A 25,555-nucleotide genomic window follows, 5' to 3' on the forward strand; every position below is an offset into this window, starting at 1 on the left:
GTCCAATTCTAAGTACGCCTAAAGTTTGACCCTGTCCAGTCAGAAAGACTCCGTTTTAACTCTGTACCCAGCATAATGGGAAGTGGGGCTGATTGAAAATCATGTGATGTAGGGGCCAAACTCTTTCCACACAGGTTGGATTGCTACCCTAGCCTAGGCTCCAGCCCTGCCTCCCTGCCTCCAGGGAGGAACCTGGAGGGAACTGCACCAGCCTCTCTAGGCACTTTTGGCCCATACCGACCAGATTTTTGAGTACCTATGTGGCTCCATCCCTGCCCCCAAGGACAGAAGTGGGAGCAGAGTTTACTCAGCCTCTCCAAGCAACCGCACACTTTTGGCACATACAGACTAGATTGTTGGGAAAACTGTGGCTCCATCCCAACTCCTGGCATAGGAGGATGGGGGCTGGTGTTTTATCAGTCTACTCAACAAGTACAGTCAGTTTTGGTGTGCATGGCTTAGTTTGTTGCCCACACCTGTGGCTTACTCCCCACCCCAGACAGGGGAGGAAGGGGCATGGAGCGTCACCAATCTCTCTGGGCAACTACAGATGGTCTTGGTCTTCATGGCTTGGATTACTGCACGTGGCTGCAGCTATATCCTTACCCCTGGCAGGGGAGAAGCTTCATTGATTCCTGGAGCAATTTGCCCTTCATGGCTTACAATACCAACTGCTTCCTTGTCTCATACTTTGCTACTAACAAGGAAGAAAGGGCAAAAACAGATGAAAGAGCTGAAAAAATCAGATTGGCTAAACAAGAGCCACTATAAAGTTTCAAAATAAGTTGAACCAAGTATCAAAGAGGAGCTGTAGTACAAAGCCAATTCCATCGAAAGCCCTAGCCCAGAAAAAATATATTAAATAAATCAGATACTGAGACACCAACAGAAAATTACAAGTCATACTAAGAAACAGGACGCTATGACCTAGTCAAAGGAACAAACTAAACTTCCAGATGACGTAAAAGAGTTAAGGCAACTAATCATAAATGTTCACACAAATCTATTAAATTCAACAAAATGGCTAAAGAGATTAAGGATATTAAGAAGACACTTGGTGAGAACAAAGAAAAATTTGAAAGCATATATAGAAAATAGCAGATCTTATGGGAATGAAAGATACAATAAATGAAATTAAAAATACACTGAAGAGACAACCAGCAAGATGGTGGCAGAGTAAGGAGCTCCTAGACTCAGCTCCTGCTACAGGGTAGTTAGTAAATACCCAGAGCTCTCTGGAGCTGCTGAAGCACCTGTTTGGGGGCTCCAGGAGGCCAGAAGAGCATCCTGCAATGTCCTTGAAGTAATGGAGGAGGAGACTGCTCATCTGCAGAGAAGATTCATAAGTAGAGTGCTCCACGCCCCAGAGGCAGGTGCTCATCCTCCACTGGAGGCACAAGCCACCTCAGGAGCTATTCTCCAGCTGGAGTGGAAAGCTCCACTTCCCCAAAACAATGGAGGAAGAGCCAGTTGGGCACCAACATCAGCTACTGATGAGTAATTCAGTGGGCTAAGGTATAATCCTGACAAACGCTAAAGTTTGAACCTGTCAAGTCAGAAAGAGGCTGGGAGCTGCCATCTTAACTCTGCACCTGGCAGAGGGGAAGAGGGCAGACTGAAAATCCCAGTGCTGGTGGGGACCAGCCTCTTGCCATGCAGATCAGACTGCAGGTCTAGCCTAGGCCCCAGCCCTGCCTCCAGCAAGGAGGAAGCTGTGGAGACCTGCACCAAGCTCTCTGGGAAATTAGCAGGCAGGCTGTGGAGGCCAGTGATTATCCTACTCTGGTGGCATGAGCCACCCCAGGAGCTATTCTGTAGCTGTAATTGGAAGCTCCATTTCCCAAAACAGGGGAGGAGGAGACGGTTGGCTGCCGATTTCAGCTACTGATTGGCAGACTAGACTGGCTACCCTGGGAACAGCTGGGGTGTGAATCTGCCCAAGTCAGAAAGAGGCTGGTGGCCACCATTTTGACTCTGCCCCCAGTTTGAGGGGAAGCCAGGATGAAAAATCACAGGATGGTAGGAACCAGTTTCTTTCACCCAGATCAGCCTGCAGCCCTAGACTAGGCTTCAGCCCCACCTCTGGCAAGGAGGAAACTGGCAGGCCCTGCACCAGCCTATCCAGGTAACTGCAGGTAGCTTTGGCTGGCACAGACTGAAAATCAGAAGTCTACCAGGGCAGACCTGCACTGCATGGATAGCTACCCATACCTGTAGCTCCATCCCAGCCCTAGGTAGGGGAGAAAGGGGCGTGAAGCTTCATCAGTCTCTCTGGGCAACTACAGTCTAGGCCTGTATGACTTGGATTATTCCACGCAGCTGTGACTCTGTCACTACCCCTGGCAAAAGAGAAAGTTGGGAGAAGCTTCTCAGTCCCTGGCACAATGAGGGTAGCTTGAGCCTCCACAGCTTATAATACCAATTAAAACTTCAGCTCCTATTGCACAATGAGCAAGAGAGAAAGGTAGGAAACCCTAAACTAAAGAGAAAAATCCAGAATAAATACTCTAGTAATCCAGATGCCAAAACACCAAAAAAAATTCCACACCAAGAAACAGGAAGCTATAGCCCAGTTAAGGAACAAGATAAGCCTTCAGATGACATAAAGGAGTTGAGACAACTAATCATAGATGTTCAAACAAATCTTAATAAATTCAATGAGATGGCTAAAGAGATTAAGGATAATAATAAGACACTGGGTGAGCACAAAGAAGAATTTGAAAGCATACATAGAACAATAGCAGATCATATGGGAATGAAAGGTGCAATAAATGAAATTTTAAAAAAACATTGGAATCACATAATAGGAGATTTGAGGAGGCAGAAGAAAGGATTGGTGAGCTTGAAGAAATGGCCTCTGAAAGTGAACATACAAGAGAACAGATGAAGAAAAGAATGGAAAAAATTGAACCAGGTCTCAGGGAACTAAATGACAGCAAAAGGCATACAAACATATGTGTCATTGGTGTCCCAGAAGAAGAAAAGAAGGAAAAAGGGACAGAAGGAATATTTGAAGAAATAATGGTATAAAATTTCCTAACCCTATTGAAGGACATATATATCCATGTCCAAGAAACATAACATACTCCCATCCAAAAAAATTCAAATAGACCAACTCTAAGACATATATTCATCAGAATGTCAAATGCCGAAGACAAAGAGAGAATTCTGAGAACAGCAAGAGAAAATCAGTGCATAACATTTAAGGGATACCCAATAAGGCTAAGTGATGATTTCTCACCAGAAACCATGGAGGCAAGAAGACAGTGGTCTGATATATTTAAGATACTCCAAGAGAAAAACTTCCAGCCAAGAATCTTATATCCAGAAAGACTGTCTTTCAAAAATGAGGGCAAGATTAGAATATTCACAGATAAACAGAAACTGAGAGAATTTCTAAGCAAGAGACCAGATTTTCAGGAAATACTAAAGGGTGTGCTAGAGCCTGAAAAGAAAAAACAGGAGAGAGAGGCCTGGAAGAGAGTCTAGAAATGAAGATTACATCAATAAGAGTAAAACAGTATCAAAAGAGTGGTGAAAATAAAATATGACAGATAAAACTCAAATAGTCAGCAATAGACTTAACCAAAGAAGTAAAGCACTTATATTCAGAAAACTGCAACTAAATGTTAAAAGAAATAAAAAAGGCCTACATAACTGGAAGAACATTCCATGCTCATGGACTGGAAGACTAAATATCACTAAGATATCAGTTCTACTCAAATTGATATAAAGATTCAATGCAATCCTGATAAAAATTCCACCACCATTAAGAAAAAAATTGAAAACATGATCATCAAATTTATTTGGAAGTGTAAGAGGTCCTGAATATCCAGAAACATCATAAAAAGGAAAAGTGAACCCTCATCTCCAGACTTTAAATCATATTACCTAACTAGAGTGGTAAAAAAAAAAAGCATGGTACTGGCATAAAGACAGACACATAGACCAAAGGAACCCAATTTATGGTTCAGAAACAGACACTCACATACATGGTCAAGTGATTTTTGACTAGCCTGTCAAACCCACACAGCTTGGGCCAAACAGTCCTTTCAACAAATGGTGCTGACAGAATTGGATATCCATAGCTAAAAGAGAAAAGAGGACCCCTCTCGCACACCTTATCCAAAAATTAACTCAAAATGGATAAAAAACCTAAAAATAAAAGCAAGAACCATAAAACTTCTGGAAGAAATTGTAGTAAAATATCTTCAAGACCTGGTGGTAAGTGGGGGATTCTTAAAGGAGATGAGGAGAACTGAGATGGACTACTGATGTTTAATGTCTGTAGAAGTTTTAATTAGCTTTACTATAAAAGTGTAGAAATGTATAGAGTGGATTGTAACACATAGTGAGTAACAGCTAGTTTATAAATGGGGATGTGGCTGAAAATGGCAGTCTAGGGATGTAAATGCCAGTTGACAGAATGCTAGAAACTGAATGGTATAGTAAACCAAGAGGTGGATGAGAATTGTGGTTGATGGTACAGATGCAACAGTTCCTTTGTGAGCTAGAGCAACTGTACATCACTACTGCAGGGTGCTGGGAATGTGGAGATGCATGGGAAAAATACAGCTGGAGTGGCCTATGGACTGTGGTTAGCAATAACAATATAATATTCTTGCATCTATGTGAAAGATGTACTGTGTTGATAATGAGGCAGTATGGAAAATATGAGCCAAATGTACAGTATGCACATGGTAACAATCAGATGATATTATCTTATTTGTAGCAAATGTCATACCACATTGTGGTGTGTTGATGGAGGGGTATTGTTTGGGAATTCTGCACATGTGCATGATTGTTTTATAAGTTTACAACTTCTGCCATAAAAATATATTTTAAAAATAATAATAGGGTGGGTTAGGGGAAAACACACTAAATGTAAGGTAAGAACTATGATTAGTAGTAAGATTTTAACAATGTTCTTTCATAAATTTTTAACAAATGTCTCACAACAATGCAAGGTGTTGATGGAGGGTTGATGTTGGGACCCCTGTAAGATGTTATACATGTTTGCTTTGTAAGTTCAGAACTTTTACTATATACTTAATTGTTTATGTATGTTCATATATAAATGATATAAAGATAATAATAATAGGATTGGTTAGGGGAAAATACTTTGGTTAGTAGTAATATTTTGACAATGCTCTTTAATCATTAGCTAAAAAGGTTTAACAACAATGCAAGTTATTGGTGGTAGGGTGAGTTATGAAAGTCTTGTATGATGTTATATGTTTGTTTTGTAAGTTCAGAACTATTATTATATACTTATTGTTTACGTATATTTATTTATGAGTGATATACTTCTATAAATTAAAAAACAAAGCAATACATATAAAGAAAGCAGAAAATATGGCAACCAACCTAATTTTAAAAAATGGACAATTCTATGATCAAGATATATTATGAAAATATACAAATGGCCAATTAGCATATGAAAAGGTGGTCAGCATCCTTCCTAATCAGGGAAATGCAAATTAAAACCACAATGATATGAAGTGATAAACACACAACTATGTGATTATATCAAATACCATTTATTGTACACTTCAGGTGAATTGTACGCTTTATATGTATCACTAAAATTAATTTGCTTAAAAATAAGAAAAAATGTATATTAGAGTCTAAGTTTCCATTAAAGAAAAACAAACAAAAACCGCAATGATCTACCACTAAAGAGGTACCTACTATATATGATTAAAATCAAGAGACCTGAAAATACAAAGTGCTGATGTAGGTGTAGAGCAGCTACAACTCTTACATATTGTTAATGGAAGTATAAAAGGGTGCAACCACTTTGGAAAACTGTTTGGAGTTTCTAATTAAGTAAACCCATAGCCTGGAATGTTTTCAAAAAGTCTTGCAGAACAATGTGCATAACAGCTTTATTCTTAAAAGATCCAAATTAGAAACAACCCAAATGACCATCAAAAGGAGAATAGGTTGATTGTGGTATATTCATTCAATGGAATACTACTCAGCAATAAAAAGGAATTAATTATTTACACATTCAACAATATGAATAAATCTAAAAAATATTATGTTGAGGAAAAGAAAAACTAGAACAAAATCCCAAGATTCCATTTATATGAAGTACATGAAGCAGCAAAATTAATATATGGTTACAGAAATCAAAATAGCAGTTAACCCTACAGGTGAGGGACTGACTAGAAAGAAACACAAAACTACTTCTGTGGGTTATGAAAATATTCTAGACATGGGTAATTGTAACCTGGGTATATATATTTATCAAAACTCATCAGCTATATTCTTAAGTTCTGATCATTTCATTGTGTGTAAATTATTCTCCATAAAGAAAAAAAATGTTATGTTAAAAAATATGCTGGAGTCATATAACAGTAGATTTGAGGATGCAGAAGAATCAGTCAGCTTGGTGAAATGGCTTCCAAAAATGTATACACAAAAGAACAGATTAAGAAAAGAATGGAAAATATTGAACAGGGTCTCAAGGAACTAAATGACAGCAAGAAATGGTGTCCCAAAAGAAGAGAAGGGAAAGGGAGTATAAAGAATACTTGAGGAAATAATGGTAGAAAATTTCCCAACATTATTGAAGGACATAAATATCCATATCCAAGAAGTGCAATGTACACCTATCTGAATAAATCTGAATAGACCTACTCAAAGACACATACTAATCAGAATATCAAGTGTCAATGATAGAGAATCCCGAGAGCAGCAAGATAATAGCAATTCTTCACATACAAGTCATGTGCAATAAGATTAAATGCTGATTTTTCATCAGAAGGCATGGAGGTAAGAAGGCACTAGTATAATATATTTAAGATACTGCAAGAGAAAAACTTCCAGGCAAGAATCTTATATCTGATTAGTTGCCTTTCAAAAATGAGGGTAAGTTTAGAATAATCACAGATAAACAGAAACTGAGAGAGTTTATAATCAAGAGACAGGTTTTGCAGGAAATTCTAAAGGGAGTGCTACAACCTTAAAAATGAGATAAGAGAGAGAGGCTTGGAAGAGAGTCTGGAAATGAAGATTATCAGCAAAAGCAACAAAAAGTGTAAAAAGAATAGTGAAAATAATATATGACAGATAAAACCCAAAGGTCAAAATGGGTGAAGAAAAACTTCCTTTACAGCAATAACACTGAATGTTAATGGGTTGAATTTCCCAATCAAAAGACACAGACTGATGGAATGGATAAAAAAATATGAGCCATCTATATGCTGTGTACAAGAGACTCACTTTAGACCCAAGGATATAAATAGATTGAAACTGAGAGACTGGAAAAAGATATTCCATGCATGAAGTAACCATAAGAAAGCTGGAGTAGCTATATTTATATCAGATTAAATAGATATTAAAAGCAAAACTCTTATTAGAGACAAGGAAGGACATTATATATCAATAAAAGGGGCAATTTACCAGGAAGAAATAATACTCATAACTGTATAAACACCTAACCAGGATGCCCCAAATTACAGGAGGCAGACACAGTCAAAATGAAGGGAGAAATAAATACCTACAATAATAGCTGGAGACTTTACTACACCACTCTCATCATTAGAACATCTGGGTAGAGGATCAGAAAAGAAACAGCCTGAATAATATGATGATCAAACTAAATCTAATTGACATCTATGGAATATTGCACCCCAAAACAGCAGGATATACATTCTTTTCAAGTGCTCATGGATCTTTCTCCAGGATAGAACATATGTTGGGTCACAAAGCAGAACTCAATAAATTTTAAAAGTTTGAAATTAGACAAAGCACTTTCTCTGATAATAAAGGAAGGAAGATGGAAATAAAAAACTGACATAAAAAGGGAATATTCACAAATATATGGAGATTAGACAATATACTCTTAATAATCAGTGAGTTAAAGAAGACTTGCAAGAGAAATCAGTAAATATCTTGAACTGAATGAACCAGAACATGACATATAAAAACATATGGGATGCAGCAAAGGCAGTACTGAAGACGGAAATTTTTAGTCCTCAATGCTTATATTAAAAAAGAAAAAAAAGAGCTAAAACCAAAGACCTAACTATACATCTAGAGAAACACATAATCTTGAATGACACAGAAAAGACATTTGAAAAAATCTAGCATCATTTCTTGATAAAAATGCTCCAAAAGACAGGAATTAAAGGAAGCTTTCTCAACATGATAAAAGCTATATGAAAAACCCACAGCTAATATTGTACATAATGGTGAATGCCTGAAAGCTTTCCTCTTGAGATTGGGAAAAGATAAGGATGCCCACTGCACCACTGTTGTTCAGTATAGTGCTAGACGTTCTAGCTAGAGCAATCAGAAAAGAAAATGAAATAAATGAAAGGCAACCAAATCGTAAAGGAACAAGTAAAACTTTTGTATTTGCAGATGATATGATCTTATATGTAGAAAGTCTGAAAAATCTACAACAATGCTACTAGAGCTAATGAGTTCAGCAGAATGGCAGGATACAAAAAATCAGTAGTATTTCTATAAACTTATAGTGAGCAATATGAGGAGGAAGTTAGAAAAAATAATTCCATTTACAATACTAACTAAAAGAATCAAATATTTAAGAATAAACTTAACCAAGAATGTAAAGGACCTGTATTCAGAAAACTACAATTTATTCCTAAAAGAAACCAAAGAACTAAATAAATGGAAGAATATTCTGTCATGGATTGGAAGACTAAATATCATTAAGATGTCAATTCTACCCAAATTGATATACAGATTCAAAACAATCCTGATAAAAATTCCAACAGTCTTTTTTTTTTTTGTAAAAATGGAAACGTCAATTATCAAATACATTTGGAAAGGTAGAGGGCCCTGAATAGCCAGAAGCATCTGAAAGAATGTGAAGGACTCTCACCTCTAAATTGTTTTTACTATCTAGCTACAGTGATAAAACAGCATGATACTGACATATAGATAGATAGATAGATAGATAGATAGATAGATAGCCTAATGCAACCTAATTGTTCAAAAACAGACCCTCATATTGATGGTTGTGATTTTTTTAAGGCAGTTTTTAAAAGGATTTATTTAATTTTCCTGTATTTATCGCCCCCTCCTCCACATGGTTCTCTCATGTGCAGACTCCTTCACTATTTGTGGGAAGCTGAATGGTGCAGCTTATATGGAAGACAGTTTGCTGGTTCCTCACGAAGCTAAATAGAAAACTGCTGTATGATCTTGCAATCCCACTTCTTGGAATATATTCAGAAAAATTGAAAACAGGACATGAACAGACATTTGCACAACAATGTTCATGTATCCTTATCACAATTGCCAAAAGATGTAAACAAGCCAAGTGTCTCTCAACCAATGAATGTATAAACAAAATGTGGTATATACATGTAGTGGAATACTATGCTGCGCAAAGAAGAAATGAAATTCAGACACATATTACAAGATGGATGAACCTTGAGAATCTTATGCTAAGTGAAATAAGCCAGGCACAATAGGAAAAATACATATATTCTCAATGATAGGAACTAAACATAAAGAATAAACACATGCAGTTAAACCTAGAGTATATGTTACTAGGAGATAAGTTGAGGGATGAAAAGGGCTACTGATGCTTAGTGTATGTAGAATATTATTTGGCTTCATTTTAAAAGTGTGGAAATGGATGCATATGTTGGTAACAGTGTGTATAACTAACACGGCTGGTTTATAAATGAGATTATGGATGAAAGGGGTAATTTATGGATGTAAAAGTCAATTGAAAGAATGCTAGAGAATAATTTAGGGACTGAATAACAAAATGAACCCAGAGGTGGATGAAGAGTGTGTTTAATAATACAAATACAAAGAATGTTCCTCTATAAACTAGAACAAGTGTATATCACTATTATAAAGTGGTAAGAATATGTTGATGCATGGGAAAAATACAATTAATGTAACTTATGACTATAGTTAACAGCAATATTGCAATATTCTTGCAACACTGTCAAAGAAGTTACTATCAATGCTGAGGGTTAATACTAGGGGAATATGGGATTTTTACTTCTGGACTAAGGAAAACATTCAAAAATTTGCTGAGGCAGTGACTGCCCAACTCTGATGAAAGTGAGAGCCACTGAGTGTACACTTTGGATGGATTGTACAAGACTTGGGATTGTATAACAGCAAACCATGTGGTTGATGACGGTCTGTGGTTAATGGACAAATAAGAGAGTGTTCTCTCATGAACTATAACAAATATACAATACTAACTCATGGTGTTAATAATACTGAGATGTACGGAAAAAATACACCAAATGCAAACTGTGGACCATAGCTAGTAGTAATAGTTTGATGATGTTCTTTCATAATCTATAAAAAAATGTTCCACAACAATGCAAGGTATTGGTGGAGGGGTGAGGTATGAGAATTCTGTCTGTTATGCATGATCATTTTGTAAGCTCAAACTTTCATTAATTATATATTTATATAATGCTCAAAGATATGAAGGAAAGTACAAAGAAAGAACTAAAGCATATTAGGAAAGAAATGATTAAGAAATATGAGAGACAAAGGAAAGAAATTTTAAAGTAGAACCAAACAGAACTACTAGAGTTGATTGGAGACCACAGTAACTGAGCTGACAAATGCCCAGGAGGGTTTAAAGAGCAGATTGAAGGTGACAGAACAAAGAACCAGTGAACTTGCAGATAAGACACTTGAAATGAGTCAGGCTGAGGAGTGGAAAAGAAAAGGAAACACTAAGATAGCTATGGGACACCATTAAGCACAACAAAATATGTATTATGGGAGTCCCAGAAGGAGAATAAAGACAGAAACGGACTGAGGAATATCCAAAGGTACAATGGCAGAGAATTTCCCAAACTCCACTTCTTACTTCCTACATATGCTAAAATGCAAATGCATAAAAAGTAATGATAAATCTAGGATTTTGTATATTCAATGTACAAAGATATAAAGTGGTAAGAAGTACAAAAAATGGAGGATGGGGCGCAAAGGGATATAGGTAAAGTTCCTATGCTATTGAAGTTAAGTTGCTATTAAAAATATGTTAGTTATACAGTTAGCATCTTAAATTTTGACCCTATGGTAATCACAAGGAAAATAGACAAAATTATATCCAGATAGGAATGAGAAGACAGTCAATATGGTAGAACACAAGAAAGCAATAAATATACATTTAGGCTTTAATGGAAGTGAGAGAAAAATGTTACAGGACTTACAATGGCTTACTAGCAAAATGGCAGATGAAAGGCCTGTATTATCAGTAGAACTTTAAATGTAAATGGTTTAAACTCTCCAGTTGATAGGCAGAATTGGAAGAATGGCTAAAAAAGCATGACCCAACAATATGTATCTGTAAGAGACTTAACTTAAAGTCAAAGATACAAGTAGGAGTAGGGTTAAAGGATAGGAGAAAGTATACCATGTAAGTGGTAACCATAAGAGAGATGGATGTCTATATTAATATCAGATAAATAGACTTTAAGTCAAAAACAGCTGCAAGTGGCAAAGATGGTCAATATACTTATAATGGGGACAACTGAACAGTAAGATGTAACAATTATGTATGCATCTAACAGAAAAGCCCCAAAATATTTGAAGCAAATACTGACAGATTTGAAGGGAGAAACTGACAATTTTATATTAATAAGAAACTTAAAAGTCTCCTATTGATGCTATCAATAATGGATAGATCATCTATTCAGAAGATCAATAAGGAAGTATAGGATTTCAATGATGCATTGAACCAACTAGATCTAATAGACAAATATAGAATACTGCACCCAACAAAAACAGAATATATATTCTCCTTACGTACACATGGATCATTCTCCAAAAGACCATATGTTGGATCACAAACTAAATCTCAATAAGTTAAAAAATATTAAAGTCATACGATGCATATTCTCCAACCACAACAGAATGAAGCTAGAAATCAATAATAGAGGGAGAAAGAGAAAATTCAAAAATATATAGAAATTAAACCATATTTTCTTAGACAACCAATCAGCTAAAGAGGAAATTAGAAGTAAAATTAGGAAATATCTTGAGGCAAATGAAAATGAAAATACAACATAAAAGAAGTTAAGATGCAGTTAAGACAGTGCTGAGAGGGAAATTTATACCTCTAAATTCTTACATCAGAGATTTAACCTCAAAACAGGAAAAACTAGAAAAAGAAGAGCAAACTAAACCCAAACTGAGCAGAAGGGAGGAAATGATACAGATTAGAATAGAGATAACTGAAACAGATGAAATAGAAAAAAAAAAATAGGAAGATTCAACAAAACCAAAAGTTGGGTTTTGATTGATAAAATTGATGAAACTTTAGCTAAATTGATGAGAGAGAAAGAGAGAGAGAGAGAGAGAGAGAGAGAGAGAGAGAGAGAACAGACACATATAATGAAAATTAGAAATGAAAAGGGGGGTGACATTAATACCAAACCTGCGGAACTAAAAAGGTCTCTAAGAGGATACAATGAACAACTGTATGCCAATAAATTTGGTAACCTAGATGAAATGGACAAATTCCTAGAAACACACAAACTACCTATATTGACTCAAGAAGAAATACAAGATCTCAACAAACTAATTACAAGTAAATAGATTGAATCAGTAATAAAAACTCTCCCAACAAAGAAATACCCAAGACCAGCTTCACAGGGGAATTCTACCAAACTTTCCAAGAACACTTAACTCCGGTACTGCTCAAAGTCTTCCAAAAAACTGAAGAGGAGGGAACACACCTTATCTTATACTACAAGGCCAACATCATCCTCATACCAAAGACAGATTAAGGTATCACTAATTGCTCTGATAAAGAAAACTACAGACCAATATACCTTATGAATATAGATGCAAAAATCCTCAACACAATACTAGCAAATTGAAACCAACAGCACATTAAGATAATAGATAATTATATACCATGATCAAGTGGGATTTATCCCTAGTATGCAAAGGTGATTCAACATAAGAAAACCAAATGATACAATATAGAACATTAACAGAATGAAGAAAAAAAAATCACAGGAACATCTCAATTGATGCAGAAAAGACATCTGAAAAAAATACAGCACCTTTCTTGATATAAACACTAAGAACACTAGGAATAGAAGGAAACTTCCTCAACATATAAAGGGCATATATGAAAAGTCCACAGCCAACATCTTACTTAATAGTGAAAATGTGAAAGCTTTCCTTCTGTCATCAAGACCAAGACAAGGATGTCTACTGTCACCACTGTTATTCAACATTTTACTAGAAGTTCTTACCAGAGCAACTAGGCAAGAAAAAGAAATAGAAGACATCTAAATTGGAAAGGAAGATATAAACATTTCCCCACTTGCAGATGATATGATCCTATTTTCAGAAAATCTTGAAAAATCCACATCAAACTCCTAGAGCTAATAAGCACATTCAACAAAGTGGCAAACACAAATAACACCCCTAAATCAGTAGTATTTATATATATAATCAACTAACAATCAGAAGAAGAAATCAAGAAAACAATTCCATTCACAATGACTACTAAAAGAATTAAATGCTTAGGAATAAATCTAACCAAGGATGTAAGGACTTGTACACAGAAAACTATCATATGATCCAGCAATTCCACTACTAGGTATATACCCAAAAAAAATGTAAAGCAGGGACTGAAACAAATATTTGCACACTTATGTTCACAGTAGCATTATTCACAATCACCAGAAGATGGAAGCAACCAAGTGTCCATTAACCAATGAATGAATAAGTAAAATATGCTATATGCATATGATGGAATATTATTCAGCCAAAAGAAGAATGAAGTACCTATGCATGCCACAACATGGATGGTCCTGTTAACTGAAATGAGTCAGACAGAAAAGGACAGATACTGCATATTGCATCTACATCCTGTCATATTTCTTTTAGATCTGTTTTTCACACAGGTGTGTTAGTTAAAGGTAAGCAAATACAATGAGTTGTGTGTGTGTTTGTGCCTGTATAAGCATTTAAAATATGCAAGAATCTGAGAAACAGCCTGTGACCATTTCTGTGAATCAGAAACAACTGCAAAATGCAGGACAAATAAATTTGTTTGAAGACATCCATTCAGTCAGTAATTCTTGATGTCCCATAACTGCATAGATTGTGTAATAAACTACAGAAATAATGAAGACAATCAGGTTCCACACAAGGCAAACTGGCTCTGAAAGGCAGCTTGCCTTTTAGTGAGTTACTTGCCACCATAATAAAGGTACATTTGATGGACTATGTATGGAGGGGGTGGAGAACAAAGGATTGAGAGAAAAAGCAGCTTTGTTGTTGGCAACATTTCCTCTTGCTTCTATTTGCTATCCCTCTTTTCCAGTCAGTTTATAACTTCAAGACTGGGATTTTTAAAAAATACCTTATGATCTGGAGAGTTGTTTGAAGCATGGTTGCAAACCACAGAAGTAGAAGAGAGCCTGTTATACTGGGCAAAGTTGAATAGAAATAACTATCAGGAAGCTGCCCAACTCTACCCACTCACAGTGATGGGAAATGCTTATCTAGGGGCAGAAAGTGGCTTCTCTCAGAGGATTAGTCCTCAGGTCAAAACTCTCAGATATTTTGTTACTTAAAAAATTTTCCAGAGACAACTGCAGTACATTCTGGATCTGAGGAATTAAATTGAATTGTGCATTTTTTCTCACTTTTTTCTTATCTTTTTTTTAAAGCTACATAGATCACACAAAATGGTACATTAAAAAATATAAGAGATTCCCATATACCCTACTCTCCACACCTGCCACCCCTCCCACTTCAACAACTTCTTTCATTAGTGTGGTACATTCATTGCATTTGATGACTATATTTTGGAGCATTGCTACTCAGCATGGTTTGTAGTTTATGTTGTAGTTTACACTCTCTCCCAGTCCATTCATTGGGTTATGGCAGGGTATGTAATGTCCTGCATCCGTACCCGCAATATCATTGAGTACAGCTCCAAGTCCCCAAAATGCCCCATTTTCACACCTCTTTTTCCCTCTCCCTGCCTTCAGCAACTACCATGACCACTGTCTCCACATCAATGATAAAATTTCTTCCATTGTTAGAGTCACAATAATTCTATAATAGAATACTATTAAGTCCACTCTAATCTGTATTTTATTCCTCCATCTTGAGGAATCTGGGGTGGCGATGCCCACTCCACCTCTAAATCAAGAAGGGGCTTAGTTCTCACATGGCTAATGGATGGAATTCTCCTTCTTGCAAGTTTTGACTCTCTTGGTTCCCTGGCATGGCGGTTGATGATGCTCACCTCCCTGTTAGCTGGCCTGTGTAAGTTCAACAAACTGGACAGTAGGTACTGCAACTCTGCTGAGGTTCAGGGCCCAGCTGGCACACACACAATCCAGAGACTCAAGTCTCCTGAGCATACATTAACTCCAGTGTCAACCACAGGCCCAGTAAAAGTGAAGGAAGAGGCATGTGTAGAGAGGTCACATCTGAGTCCAACTCTGTCCTACTCAGAAGCACAAATTCCAAAGTAGGGCCCACTGGCAAGTTACTGAACTTCAGAACCATCTATCATGACTGTAGGGCCTGGGTGTCTCCATAGCCCTCAGGAGAACTCCTACCTGGGGTTGTAGCTACTTTGGCTATCTCTGAGATCTGGTTGAGATGTACATAAGAGTGACCCCTCTGATGACCTCCGACTCATTTTGAAGTTTGAGCCATATAAAAACTCATTTGTCTTTTCTATTTTCCCCTTTCATTCAAGGTCTTTTTCTAGTTGCATTACCAGCTGGTGCTTGGTAGTAATCCCTCGGCACCAGGAAGGCTCATCCCCAGGAGTCATGTCCTACACTGGGGGGAAGGTAATGCATTTACATGCTGAGTTTGGCTTAGAGAGTGGCCATATTTGATCAACATGGAGACTCTCAGGAGGTAACTCTTAGGTACCCTGAAGCTTTGGGCTTAGTTGAAATTCAAAGCACACAGGCTCATAAGCATAGTCATCAGTATCGAATGCCCATCATTGGACCTTCCTTCTTCACTGGTCTTTGCCCTTGTACTTAAGGAATTGTTGCTATTCCATTGGGGAATGTGACACAGCTCACAAGGACAGGATCTCAGCACTCCCTCAGTTGTCATGTGAAACTCTACCTCTTATGTCAATAACCAGTGAACATCTAAACATATCTATGTACTCTATATGCATGTCCTGGAGAACTCCCTCCCACCCATGCATCCCCCATCAATGACACCCTACATCAGTGCTCCTCCCCCACCATAGTTGAACCCCTCTGCGATCCAAAACTTCTAAAAAAATGAAGTTGATTTACTGTGACCTAAAACTTTTTTGAAAACATATAGACACTGAGGAAGAAATGGAAAAGACTGATCTGCACTGTCCATACAGGGCAATACCTATTACAGCGATGAAAGACAAAATGTCAAAAAAAAATTTTTTAATTTTATCTTGCATATTTTTAATACTCCAATTTATTTTTTACTTATTTTAGTTTTTCTAAATCATTATGTATTCTATTTCTAATGTTTAAACTTATCATTAGTATTTCATTTTCCTAATAATTGAACTTGGCAATATATTAGACTTCATTTTTTACTTCGAGTCAGAGACTTGAATCTCTGGACTGTCTATGTGCCAGCTGGGCCCTGAACCTCAGCAGAGTTGCATCACCTACTCTTTGGTTCATTGGACTTACCCAAGTCAGCTAACAGGGAGATGAGGATGATCAACCACCACACCAGGGAACTGAGAGAGCCTATAGCTGCAAGCAGGAGAATTCCATCCATCAACCATGTGAGAACTAAGCCCCTCTCGATTTAGAGGTAGAGTGGACATCACCATCTCAGGGTCCTTGGGATAGAGGAATAAAATATGGATTACAGTGGACTTACTGGTATTCTACTATAGAATTATTGTAACTCTAGCAATATAAGAAACTGTAGCATTGATCTGGAGACAGTAGTCATGGTAGTTTCTGAAGGCAGGGAGAGGGAAAAAGAGGTGTGAAAATGGGACATTTTGGGGACCTGGAGTTTCCTTAATGCTATTGCAGTGACAGATGCTGGATATTATATATTCTGCTATAACCCAATGAATGGACTGGGAGAGAGTATAAACTACAACATAAACTATCATCCATGCTGTATAGCAATGCTCCAAAATGTATTCATCAAATGCAATGAATGTGCCCATTAATGAAAGAAATCATCAATGTGGGAGGAGTGGGGGTGTGGGGAGTGGGGTGTATGGGAACCTCTTATATTTTTTAATGTACCATTTTGTGTGGTCTATGTATCTGTAAAAAAAATATTAAAAAATGAAGTCTAATATATTGCCAAATTCAATTACTAGGAAAATGAAATTGTAACAATAGGTTTTAAGATTAGAAATAGGATATAAAACATGTAATATTATACCATAAACATATAGGGGATGACAGACTAATAATGTAAACCATAATGTAAAACATAGGATAACTAAAAATTTAGAAAACTGTATATCCTAAAGTATGGACCACAATGTAAGCTACAAATGTCACCTTGTTTGAAAGCTATTGTCTCAGAGTCTGTACATCAGTTTAAGTAAATATGATATGAATAAGTTATAAGAATATCGCTGTGGAAGGGAAAAGGTTTTATGGTAGATGTGTGGGAGTACTGTATATTGTATATATTAATTACTGTGGTCTAGGGCTCTTGTGAAGAGAAGTTCAATAATTAGGAAAAAAGAAAAGAAAAAGGATGTAGAATTTTTCCAAATCAACACGTATTCTATATCTAACCTTTAAACCCATCGCTATATTCCATTTTACTAGTAAGGGATCCTGACATTATATTGGGCTTCAATTTTCAGGAAGTTCTGGATCACAGAGTGGTTCAACAATGGCAGCGGAGGAATACTGGTATAGGATACTATTGACAGTGATATATGGCTGACAGGGAGCTATACAGGGCATATGTCCAGGGTACATGGTAATGTTTGGATATACTCATAGTGGCAACAATTAAAAACTACAGCTGAGGGGATACTGGGTTCCTGGCCGGGGGTGCTCTGTCGTGGTCCCTAGGGGAGCAGCGGCAGTCCCCCAGGTGCAACGGTAAGGACCAGGAAGGAATGAGGGTCCAACAGTGAGACCATGATACTAATGACTATGCTTGTGAGTCTATAAGCCTGAAATAAGAACAAGGCTTAGAGCAGCACTGTGTCTAGGAATTTCCTCCTGACAGCCTTCATGTTACTCAAATGTGGCCAGTCTTGAAGCAAAACTCAGCATGTAAATGCAATGCCTTCCCCCCAGTGTGGGACATGACACATGGGGATGAGCCTCCCTGGCACCGAGGGATCACTACCAAGTACCAACTGATGACGCAACTATAAAATGACCTTGAATTAAAGGTTCAATGCAAATCAGCAGAATATCCCTGTCTACATATAATAACATGACTTTAAAATGCTGTTTGACCTACTGTAAGGGGGAAATGGAAAGGAGAAATGAGTTTATATGGCATGAGTCTCTAAAAAAGAGTTGTGCATAAGGATTGCCCTTATGCACAACTGAGCAGAGTCTAAGAGACAGATAAAGTAGATACAACCCCAGGTACTGGTTCCTTTGAGGGCTAAAGAGACCCACGGGTTCTATGGTCATGGCAGATGGGGTTCACTGCCATGTCAAATGGCCCTTCTTTGGAGCTGGTGTTTCTGCATGATGGAACTGGACTCAGATGGGATCTCTTTTCACAAGACTTTCATGCTACTCTACTGGAATTGTAGTTGGTGTTGGGGTTTAAGATATATTTAGGGGATTTGAATCTCTGGACTGACAATATGATAGCCAGGCCCTGAGCCTCAACAGACTTCAGCTCCTACACTATGATTTATTGGACTCACCCCACTCAGCTAAGATGGAGTTGAAGAAGGACAACCACCACATCATGGAGCCTAGAGTGCCTACAACTGAAAGTAGGAGGATTGCATCCAGTATCCATGTGGAATCTGAGCCTCCTCTTGACATAGAGGTGCAACGGACACAACCGATCCAAGGTCCACAGAGAAAAAGTGGCATTGGTGTGGGAAAAGAGGCCATGGTAGCTGATGGGTATGGGGAATGGGAGGAAGAGATGAGATGTGGAGGCGTTTTTGGGACTTGGAGTTGCCCTGGATGGTGCTTCAGGGGCAATCACCGGACGTTGTAAACCCTCCCAGGACCCACTGGATGGAACGTGGGAGAGTATGGGCTATGATGTGGACCATTGACCATGAGGTGCAGAGATGCCCAGAGATGTACTTACCAAATGCAATGGATGTGTCATGATGATGGGAGTGAGTGTTGCTGGGGGGTGAGTGGTGGGTGGGGGTGGTGAGGTTGAATGGGACCTCATATTTTTTGAATGTAATATTTTTACAAAATGAATAAAATTTTAAAAAAAATTAAATAAAAAAATTTAAAAAATGAAAAAAAAACACTGGGGGAATACAAAGAAGAAAATGTCACTGTACATACAAGACAACGTATTTTATAGTGATGAAAGACATAATGTCTAAAACTTTTTTATTATTAAAATGTTTTAAATTTGTAAACAAAACAAAACAAAACAAAAGATTAGAAATAGGATACATGATAGTTTAGATAAACTAAAATAAAATAAAAAATAAATTGGGGTATTAAAAAATGAAAAAATCATAAAAATTTTTTTTGACATTTCATCCTTTCATCACTGTAATAGGTGTTGCCCTGTATATACAGTGGCAAGGCAATCTCTTTCATTTCTTCCTCAGTGTCTACATCCTTTTTAAAAAAAATATGTCTTCAAAAAAGTTTTAGGTCACAGTAATGTCACATATAGAATATAGGGAACTCCCATATACCCAACATCAAACCATTTTCCCTCTTTCCCAGCAATGATCTTTTTACATGAGGATGTTACATTTGCTATAACTGATGTACGGACATTGAAACATAGCTACTAACCATGGTTCCATTATGGTTTACATTATGGTTTACATTTTAGACTGTACACCTTTATACATTTTTTTGGTGAAATTTAACATGGTCTGTATCCATCATTGCAGGATCATGCAGGATCACAGTTCCATTGCCCCCAATTGTCCCTCTTCCATCTATTCTTTTTTTATTTATTTTAAAATATTTTTCTTTTATTCATTTATTTATTTTAATTTTATTCATTGTTTTTTTGAAGATACATAGATCACAAAAAAATGTAACATTAAAAAATATAAGAGGTTCTCATACACCCCACACCCCACACCTCCATTTCTCCCACATCAACAACTTCTCTCATCATTGTGGCACATTCATTGCATTTGGTGAATACATTTTGGAGCACTGCTGCACTTCGTGGATTATAGTTTACATATTCCTCTCTCCCCTTCCCCTCAGGACCTTGTAATAGAAAATGGCTTCATGAACTTCATACCCAAAGCATGAGCAGTGAAAGAAAAAATAGATAAATGGGGCTTCCTCAAAATTAAAGCCTTTTATACCTCAAAGGAATTTATCAAGAAAGTGAAAAGACAGCCTACCCAAAGGAAGAAAATATTTGGTAACCATATATCTAATAGGAGACTAATATCCAGCACATAAAAAGAAATCCTATATCTCAAAAATAAAAAGACAAACAATCCATTTTAAAAATGGGCAAGAGATTTGAACAGGTGCTTCTTCAAAGAAGAACTACAAATGGCTAAAAAGCACATGAAAAGATGTTCATCATCTCTAGCTATTAGGGAAATGCAAATCAAAACTACAATGAGATACCATCTTATACCCATTAGACTGGTGGCTATTAAAAACCAGAGGACTACAAGTGTTGCAGAGGTTGTGGAGGAATGGGAACCCTCATCCACAGCTGGTGGGAATGCAGAAGGATCCAGTCATTGTGTAGGACAGTTTGGTGGTTCCTCAAAAACCTAGCTATAGATTTGCCATATGGCCCAGCAATCCCACTGCTAGTATATACTCAGAAGAACTGAAAACAAGGACACGAACCACATATGCACATCAGTGCTCATAGCGGCATTATTTACTATTGCCAAAAGTTAGAATCAACCCAAGTGCCCATCAACAGATGAATGGATAAACAAAATGTGCTATATACATACAATGGAATACTACTCAGCTGTAAGAAAGAATACAGTACTAACACACGGGATAACATATGCGGTCACCCCTCGGGCTGAAGTGTGTGAAGTTCTTTCTAGTCAGTCCCTCACCTGTAGGGTTAACTGCTATTTTGATTTCTGTAACCATATATTAATTTTGCTGCTTCATGTACTTCATATAAATGGAATCTTGGGATTTTGTTCTAGTTTTTCTTTTCCTCAACATAATATTTTTTAGATTTATTCATATTGTTGAATGTGTAAATAATTAATTCCTTTTTATTGCTGAGTAGTATTCCATTGAATGAATATACCACAATTGCGGTCACCCCTCGGGCTGAAGTGTGGTTTGCTGGCCTGGCAGGGGAGCAGCCGCGGCAGGCCAAGCCGCTGCCCCCATAATAGGGTGGCTGGTCGGACTCACCGCCACCCCTGAAGGGAGCTCGGCATGGGCGCAGAGTGCCCTCGGGTCTCCCCTTCTCGGCAGCCATGCTTCCGCGGCCGCCCCTCCTCCCAGATGGCGCCACACGATGCCTTGTGGGGCGGCACCCTTCTTCTTCTTTCTCCCTGCGCAGGCACAGGGCGGAAAAATCCAGTCTGCCCTTTTCCCTCCCCCGACAGCAGCAACAGCCAGGCGTGGGTGGGAAACTCCAGTCTGCCCTCCACCCCAGCAACAGCAGCCACCAATCCCTAAACCCTGACCCTTCCCCCAGCAATAGCGACAGCCAATCCCTAACCACCACCCCTCCCCCGTCCAGTACCGCCCACTGACCTTTCGCCGGCAACCAATCAGAACAGGGCGTGGCTTCGACCAATCAGCCTTCCCCAGCCCCTATAAAACTGTTGCCTCTCCCTCAATAAAGGGGACTTGCGTGTTTACCTTGTCTCCGCGGTAGTTCTTCTGCCGTGCGCCCTCCAGTCCTGAGAGCCCCCGACAAGGGCCTGGCCTCCCTTGTCCCCAGTTCGTCGCCTGCTTCTCCAGGCGACCCCTTCGTCGCCGGCTTCGCCGGGCGACCCCATCAGCCGAACCGCGCAACCCCTTGTGAGACCGATCCCTCGTCTGCTGCCGGACCGACCCCTCGTCCCAAGCGGGACCGACCCCTCGTCCAGAGCTGGACCGACCCCTCGTCCACAGCCAGACCCCACCTCTACCGACCGAGCAAGCCGCCGCAAACATAGATGAATCATGAGGACCTTATGTTGAGTGAAGCAAGGCATGTACTGAAGGACAAATACTACATGACCTCTTGATAGGAATTAAGCAAATCAAGCTGTTTCAGAAGCTAGGGACTGGAAGATAGGCTTAGAGGAAATAGGTGGGGAGGGGAAGGGTTTGAGCCAATGCCCACATGGGCGAAATCTATGATGAAGTGGAGTTAAGTAGTTGCCCAGTCAAGGGTTAAGACAGGGGTATAGGGATACTAGTACAGGCTTGAGAGGGGCTAGGGCTGGGAGGGTGGGTCAGATGGTCCAAGGAACTGGATGGTTGAGGGGAGCAAGTGAACACAGGAGGTTGTAGGGTATCTGATTCAAACTATAATGTTAAGAAAACTCCTTAGAAAATACAATAAGGGATGGTTACTGGTTTAAGGTGTTTGACAGGGGTCATCTGGCACAGGGTGCACCTGGGGCAGGCTTCTAGGGAGTGTGTGAGTGCTCATCATGTCAAAGTGTGTTCTATCAGTGGTGGAGACGCATACAACGAGCAGAAAGGTGTAATACCCCCATCCTGGGGAGGCCTGATGTTCTCAAACAGAAGGGAGGGTGTCTCTTGAGAGCATGGGGGGCTCCCAAGGGGGAAGGACAGACTAGTGTGTCAAGCCCTCAGCATTGTTGCAAGTACCTAATGATGTGGGCTATGGGTGGAAGGCTCTTTGTCTCTTCAGAAATAACTAAGTTGTTTGACTTGTGGGTGTGGAACGGTAAGAGGCTGCAGTCCTGCCCTTAGGGACGGTGACAGCAGGCTCCAGTCCCAGGAAATGTTTAACAAAGCAAGGGCTATAAACTTTAAGTATTTAGGGGAAATGCAAAAACCAAGGCTTATCTAAAATGTCTAGAGTCCTTGCTAAAAGCTTACCTAAGATGTGAAAGAGATATATGCTAATTGAAGCCTATTGAGAACTGAAACAAAGGGACCATTTGGCCTTTCCTCTCTGTATAAAAGACGTTTGAAAATCTTGTTCGGGGCTCGGGATTCAAACAGAAAGCTCCCGAGTCCGGCCGGCCGTCAATAAACCATTTTTTCCTTCTCAAAATCATTCCTGAGTCCTGGCCTCTCTATACTCAAATAATTGAACTTCTCTTAAATTCCACAACATTAATGGCGACCACGAAGGGACAATAAATGAAGGCCAGAGACGGTAGCATTTTGCTGCCCCTTCCAAATCCCCGAGGAAGCCGGGAGGACTCGGGTGAACCCCAAATCTGGGCGCCCCTGGATTAAATTTAATCCAGAAAAGATGTGGGCTCCACCAGAATCTTCCCGACAAAAATCGAGGGCAATGGAAGGTCTGAAGAGAAAGATTCTGGGAACGAAAAAGAACTCCGAACATGGAAAAAGGTAAGACTCCCCGGGTGAGCACAGTCTGAAAGGCCCTAGCTTTAATTGCTAGGAAGGGGAGGCTGATCACCTCCCGAGAGAACCCTAGTAGCCCCAGAAGGCTGGGGGGAAGCCGTTCTCTCTAGGCTTGGGAAAAGGAGGAAAACCGGAGAAAAGCCCTGGTGTTTTGGGTTTGTCTAACTGCATGTTAGAATCTGGTACTGGTCTTATATCCACTAAAGGAGTGGAGTCTCAATTTTAATAGGAAGGGTATTTATAAGTTCGAGTCCTAATGTCCTGGAAATTGGTCTAGATTAAGGAAAACAAAACTTGGTTACAGGAAAATGGATCGGCTTTTCTGGTGGAGCTTGGTCTGGGTGTAAAGTTTAAACAGTGGAAAAGTCTAGCTGAAATCTTTTGTTATGGTGCTAATTTGTGAATGAATTTGCTTTATACCAAATGTTAAGTGTTCTGAGGTTTGTGATAGCTGTGGGGGCAGCCGTGGTGAAAATAAATATATAAACTTGTAGGTCAGATTAGTGACCTTTGTGCTTCTGTCTGTGTCAGCTCAATGTTAGTGTTGGAGTTGTGTCCTTACATGAAGTAGAATTACAGCTGAGCTGGAGCCCTCCCTTGCCATTGGCAAGGGGGTGAAATGATTCTAGGGCAAAAGCTGAGGAGTCTAGATGTTTGTGCATGTTCTGGTGTCTTGTCTCTGGTCTGGCCCTTTGCCCCGGCTGGGAGGCCATCTGTGTCCGCGCCAAGCACCCAAGTCTGTTGGGAATGTCCCAGTCAGGGCGGCTGGGTCCCTGGGAGAGTTGCCAAATTTGAGTAGGTTCTGTCTGCCCATTTTGGCTGAAAGCTGGAAAGGGGGGAGCGGCTTGCCCCTTTCCAGTGAGTCCACCCTTCTATTCATAAGCCGCATTCCTGTTTGTTGTGCACCCGACTGCCTGGAAGGGGGGGAAGTGAAGGAGGTGAAAAGCAGAATCAGAATAAATGCAGTAAAGTTCCCTCCTTAGGGTGTCAAAGCCAAAATACGTTTGCATTCTGCTCAGGTTCTTAGAAGGTATTGTAGTAACCTTAAGTAAGAGAATGTGTTCTGTGAAAGTAAACTTTGTCTTAAGAGTATAAATATAAAGTTTTACAAAGCATTGTTTAAAGTATTTAAGTGGCTAATTGCAGAAAGTCATTATTTAACAAAACTGAATTGATAATAATAATAATAAAAGGCAATTTTATAACAAACTTATTCGGCAGCCAATCTCCCCTGCCAACTTGCTTCCAAAAAAACTGTTTCTGGTATTACATGCTACTAAGTATTTAAAGTGAAGAAAAGTTCATTATTTTAACAAACTTGTTTAGTATTAATGGCAATTATATGTTGTAAGAAGTTTGCCTGGTAACTCAGTATGTGGGATATATAGAATGTGTTTTTATTGTTAAGGAAACAGAAGATGATTTTGTCCTAAGATAAAATGATTGATTATTAGAAAGAGTAGAGTGTGGGACAGAACCTGAATAAATACTGAAAGTGTAGAAGGTTTGTGGAAAAGAAATTTTTATGATTAAATTGGGTAAGATCAATATACAAAGAAAATATTTTATCAATAGCTTCTTGTGCTTTAACCTCATCATATCCTCAATGTTTGAAGAAGAGTTCTTTTAAAAGAACATTTTATGTTCTAGAAATCAAATCCTGAAAAGTAGCCTTTTATTTCAAACTAACTGCAAGAGATTTATTCTTTCACTTTAAAGGAAAAATTAAAGTAATGGTTAAGTTCATTTAATATGTTATAAGTTGAATGAAAGGTATTTAAAGGTGTTATAAAATTAATAAGTTTTTAAAAAATTAATAAAAACTGTAACTAAGAGTTAAAATCATTTATAAATGCATTTATATTGTAAAACAGTGGAAAGACAATAACTGAGATTATAGC

The sequence above is a fragment of the Dasypus novemcinctus genome, unplaced genomic scaffold (assembly GCF_030445035.2).
Source record: "Dasypus novemcinctus isolate mDasNov1 unplaced genomic scaffold, mDasNov1.1.hap2 H_3, whole genome shotgun sequence".
In the NCBI taxonomy this organism is placed as follows: Eukaryota; Metazoa; Chordata; class Mammalia; order Cingulata; family Dasypodidae; genus Dasypus; species Dasypus novemcinctus.